Genomic DNA, 6,300 nt, shown 5'->3' with positions numbered 1-6,300 from the left:
TCGCTGGGGGCCAGAACTAGAGAATACGGTGGATGCGGAGGCAATTCGAAGCCCAATTCATTTTGCCATAGTTTTAATTGATTTGTGATTTTTCGATTATTTTCACAATAACAAAAGTTGCTGCACTCTCAATGCTGTAACTCACGATCCAATCAACCGATTAACATTGCGGCAGCCTTGAGCGTCACTTCATTAAAATCTAATCTTTTTTTTCTGTAACAAATATCATGATAAACTATCTGACTTCACCATCCATTGTTCAGATAGTTTCTTCTGCTGCCATTCCAACATAAATATTCTTTAAATTCAGTAGCATTGGACATTGAAACAACATAAGATTCCTCGCAGATATCAGTGTGAATGGAATTGGAATAAACACTACAATCTGTTGATCTGGGGCAGTATACTCCAAAAAAACAAGAGCAATGATAATATCATTGAATCTTTGAGAGCAGTCTGTATTCTGCAAGCAGTCTGATTTTTGTCACAGTTATACTGAAATCTTTTTCATCTGTACTATTTTGACGTAGGATTACGTCTTTCGGGAACATATTGTGGTGCAAATTGAAAATCGAAAATCGAGCACATATCGTGAAAATTGTCCAATTTCAAACGCATATTGTTCAGTCATTTCATGATGGATTGATGAAATTTTTGCGTCAATCGATTTCGTTACTCCATAACAATTTTTTATATTGAAGAAAATAATATATGTCATGAAACTAACTATCGAATATCTGAAAAATCTCAACCCCTATCCTACCGGAAAAAAAACCACTTCTGATTGGTCGAAATTGACACATGCGGCGGGTCTCTAACAGAGACATCAAAACCGAGCTGCCTGGGGGAAATCGGCATTGCAAATAGATGAAAGTAGGGGAAACTTTTGCTCCCAACGAAATGTGTTCCTTAACAGAGACATCAAAACCCAGCTGCCTGAGAAAAATCGACATTGTAAACACATGAAAGTAGGACGAAGTCTTGCTGCTACCGAAATGTGTTCCCTAATAGAGACATCAAAACCAAGCATCCTGGGGAACTCCGCATTGCAAACGGAGACGAATGAATCGTAAGATTTAAAGTCTCCGTAAACAAAGGAAAAGAAGAAGAAGAAGAAGAAGAAGAAGAAGCACTGCAAAAACATCAAAGTATGTGGAACCTTTGCTCCAACTGAAATGTTTTCCTTAACAGTGCCCGGGGTTAAATTAGCATTGCAAATATATTCAAGTCGGGGAATTTTTATATTGCAAGTAAGGTGAGCGATTAATTTTAGCAAATAAAATTTGAATTAGGAATATTGGTTGCTTCGTGAAATTTCATATCAATGACCGACCGTGTATTGTGAAAAATTTAGCACAAGTGTAAGTGTAAAATTGTATATGGTAGCAGTTGTGTTAAAAATGACTTGATATATGAAACGATTTATTTAAATTTTCCTAAATAAAAACCAAGGTGTGTTCCCGCTCGAGAACGGGTAGTTTGGTTGAGGCTGTCTGTTTTGTTGTGTTCATTTTCACCCGAGGAAAGTTCATACGGCGAGAAAAATTGAAAAAGTGAAGAAATATTAGAAAAAGTGGTTTCCCATATCCTTCAAATATAGTATTAGTTGTTCTTAGTCCAATTAAAATCCGCATTGGGTTGAATAAACACTTGAAAATAAAACATTATAAAAGAAAATTACCTTTTCCATTTCAAATATGTTTTTTTCTATATTAAAGTAACATATTTTTACTGATGAGAAAAATTGATAATTGTGTTCGATATTGATAATTATGTTATATTACATCGGTGAGTTTTTTTCTCTTTATTTCATCCATACATATCACAGGAGGCATCTCGTCTAGGATCACAGAGGGCGATTTTCATCATATCTCGTTCGACTTCTTTTATCTGATACGCGTCATCCAACGGCTTTTTACCATCCTTCTGCCATCATTACTCGGTAGACACTGGTGGAGTGAACAAGCAATACCCAACAACTAAACAAAACGGCCCTTTTCAAAGCCACCAAATCATTATCAAAGAGTTCAACAATGTAATTCTTCAAACATATCCAAAATAAACAGATATCCTAACGGAATCCTACATCAACTATGCGGTCGTGTCTCGGACACAACTCTCCTGTGACTTTTTTTTTTCAAAAATCTGTATCGCAATCTGTACAATTTCAAATATTTATTGCATAGAAAAATCTCAGAAAAATCATAGGAAATCTGTAGATTTATGTACTACTAGCTAACCCGGCAAACTTCGTCCCGCCCATTTACTTGATTAATTCTCGAGTAATGCAGAAATTTGTGTTTTATTTGTATGGCAGCCACCCCTAAGAGAGGGGGAGGGGTATCTAACCACCATAGAAACATTCATTGCACCCTAAAGTTTCCATATGCCTAATTTGGTTTAATTTGCTTGATTAATTCTCGGGTAATGCAAAAATTTGTGTTTCATTTGTACGGCAGCCCCCACTAAGAGAGGGGGAAGGAGTATCTTAACACCATAGAAACATTTATTGCATCCTAAAACCTCCACATGCCAAATTTGGTTTCATTTGCTTGATTAATTCTCGAGTAATGCAGAAATTTGTGTTTCATTTGTATGGCAGCCCCCCCTTTGAGTGGGGGAAGGACTGTCTAACCATCATAGAAACATTTATTGCACCCTAAAACTTTCACATGCCAACTTTGGTTTCGTTTGCTTGGTTAATTTCCGAGTAATGCAGAAATTTGTGTTTCATTTGTATGGCAGCCCCCCCTTAGAGAGGGGGGAGGGGTCTCAACATATCACGAAAACCTTCCCCGGCCCCAAAAACCCCTACATACCAATTTTCATGTCGATCGGTTCAGTAGTTTCCGAGTCTATAAGAATCAGACAGACAGACAGACATCACTCCATTTTTATGTATATAGATGTACTATTGTACATAAATCTGTAATCTGTACCAAAAAATCAAAAAAAAATTACCGTTTCAGATAAATCCATGTGTGCAGCAACACTGATCATAACATATTCAGGGATATTCTTATTTATTGGCATTAACGTTCCTAGTCGAAGTTCGCCCTCTCAACGGAGTATTTATGTGTCATATAATACACCTTTGAAAGTATTTTAAAGAGAATACGTGTGACCCGAACCCCTGGTGTGATATGTGTGTGACGGTGTGACGCTAACCACTCGACCAAGAATATTATTGTACGCGAATCGCTGTATAATTTTTTTAATGATGAATTGGACCAACGCCGAAAAAAATATTTCACTATTGACGAAATTCATGTCAGCTCGTCTTAGGAGTTGGCAGCACCATCTTAAAAAACAGCGAAATGTTGCGGGTGTAAACACATGGGTCTTTTAAGCAGCTTCGCATACTTGAAATATTCAAAAAAACAATTAGACTACTTTTTTGAAAGGTACAAAAAAAAAATTCTTGATATTTTACAAAAAAAAAAAACTCAAAAACTATAATACCTGCAAAATTCAATTCAAAAGTGGAATGTGGGAAATTGTTTAAAAAAAAATACCAACGCCATCCTCAAAAGCTTCGAGATCAAAATTTGAAAAAAATACTGAATGTGCATCTTACTACGGTGTGCCTATCAAGAAAAATTATCAAAACAAAATTTCATCATCTAGATATGTGTGATTTTTTTCAGATTTTTCTGAGTGTTGCGCGTACAAAAATATTTTTTTTTATTTCCAAAGAGTCTGGTTGGGTAAGGGAGTGAAAAGTCCCCCAAACCAAATCACCAGCTGTATGGAAAATATTGTGTAGGGTACTAAATAAAACATTTTGGCAGTATTACCATATATTTGGGTCCTTATATGGTACACCAGAGGATCTACGGCGAAAAATGTATCTTTTCGTTTTCTTCACGCCATTCTCAATAGCTTTGAGACAAAAATATGAAAAAAATACTGAAAGTACATCTTACTAAGGTATATCGATAAATATCTTCAAACTATTTTTTCGTCAAAAAATCTAATAGTAAAAAAAAATTAAATACGCAGTACAAAATAATTTCATATATTTTCTGGCATTTAGAAATTTAAAAAAAGCTGTATAAGCTTTGAGACCCACTTATGCTCTAATTTTTATTTAAATGCGTTCGTATGTGTTTTTTTTCTACATGTGGCGTAATTTTTCCTAAACTTTTAAGAGCATTGCGAGACACAAAAATAGTTTTCTTCGTCGTCTGCATTATTATTTTTATTTTCTTGAAATCGATTATTTTATTGTATTTGTGGTATTCAATTGTAAGATTTAAATAAAAAAAAATAAAAACAGTTCGGATTTTTTTATGTGTTCTTTTCATTAATCCGAATGATCTTTCCACAAGGACTTTATTTTTTTCTCACAGAGCGCTATCGTACTACTGACTTCTATGAATTTTGTAAACCATCTAAATCCAACGTAAAGATAATCTCATATATTTTAAGATACGAGGAAAACAACTGTACAGCGCAATGCCCTAAATATGCCGACAAAATTTAGACATATGAAAAACAAAATTTGAAAAATATTAGAGCAGTAATGGGTCTCTAAATTCAAAATAAATTAAAAATGCTCGAAGGTCAAAAAACATTTTTTTTCTCGGGAGGATTCTCTTCAAAAATTCAAGAAAAAATTACGCCACTTGTGGAAAAAACAACACATACGAACGCATTTGAATAAAAATTAGAGTAAAACTGAATTGTAATTTTTTCAAAGTAATTTTTTTTTCAAATTTTCGAAATGCCTGAAAATATATATAATTTTTTTTTGTACCGCGAAAAACACTCTAAAAATTCTGAAAAAAAGTCACATATACCTAAAATAGATGTAGGAAGAAATTTGAATACAAACTAGAGTAGTACTGAACCTCAAAATAAAAAATTAATAAAATTTAATTTGAAATAAAAATGAAAATTGATTTAAAATTTTTTTTTAATGTTTGATTTTCAGATGAAAATTTTTTTTGAAAATATTGATCGATACACCTAAGTAAGATGTACTTTCAGTATTTTTTCTTCATATTTTTGTCTAAAAGCTATTGAAAGTGGCGTGAAAAAAACCAAAAGGTGCATTTTTAACCATAGATCCTATCGTGTACCATATAAGGACTCAAATATATGGTAATACTGCCAAAATGTTTCATTTAGTATCCTATACAATATTTTCCATCCAACTGGTGATTTGGTTTGGGGGACTTTTCATTCCCTTACCCACTCAGACTCTTTGGAAATATAAAAAAATATATATTTCTTATACCGCGCAACACTGAAAAAAAATCACACATGTCCAACACATCACACATGCCGTAGAAACACATTTAAATATGAATTAGAGCAGTGCTGAATCTCTAAATCCAAAAAAAAAATATTTTCAAAATTTCAATATTTTTTTAGTGCTAACATTTTTGATGATTTTTTTTTTGATAATTTTTTTGATACACCGTAGTAAGATGCACATTCAGTTTTTTTTTTCAAATTTTTAACTCGAAACTTTTGAGGATGGCGTGAAATAAACGAAAAAGTACGTTACTATAGATCCTATGTTAAATCACATAGGGGTTGAAATAAACCGTCGAAATTTCCTATTTAATATCATATACAATATTTGCCATGTGATTTGGTTTGGGGGCACTTTTTACTCCCTTACCCGGCCAGGCCCTTTGTCCATTGTTGAAATTCGAACGTATAGGTAGAATGATTTATTTCATCCTGATCCTCTATCATCTCCTGAAAAATGTAGATTATGTGTGATTGTGTAATTTATATGAAAAAGGTATTTTCTGACTTTCAGAGGATGAATCAAAAATTGAATACTTCTTTCATATTTAAAAAAAACAAGAAAATATATGTTTACAAAATAATTAAAAACATTTTTGGTTTTTGATTCATTTATATACAGTGAAAACAGATTGTATATAATCGAGTTCGCCCTGTATTCCAAAGGCCAAGCGCAGCTCGATCACACTTATACAACACGAGATAAACATCACTAATGACATATAAATAAAATAAGGGGAAAATAAGTTTTGTTTTCTTTTACTAAATTCTGTACTGCTAATGATGTAATAATGATTCAGTGATTAGCAAAATGTTAGTAGAACTAGAACTTTTCCTAGCCAACAGAGCGTGAATGAAAGTTTTGTTTCTTTCTCTGTTTCTTACTCTGGACCGGTATTCTGACAGTCTATGAAACGACTAATACAATCATGTGATGTGTCGTATCTTGTGAAGACCTACCGTAGATCATTTGCGGTTTCTTTACTTCGTTAAGAAGAATTCCAACCATGCGGGGATCATGACTTTTGTTTTTTACAT

The sequence above is a fragment of the Toxorhynchites rutilus genome, chromosome 3 (assembly GCF_029784135.1).
Source record: "Toxorhynchites rutilus septentrionalis strain SRP chromosome 3, ASM2978413v1, whole genome shotgun sequence".
NCBI lineage: Eukaryota > Metazoa > Arthropoda > Insecta > Diptera > Culicidae > Toxorhynchites > Toxorhynchites rutilus.
This window is presented reverse-complemented; position numbering follows the sequence as displayed.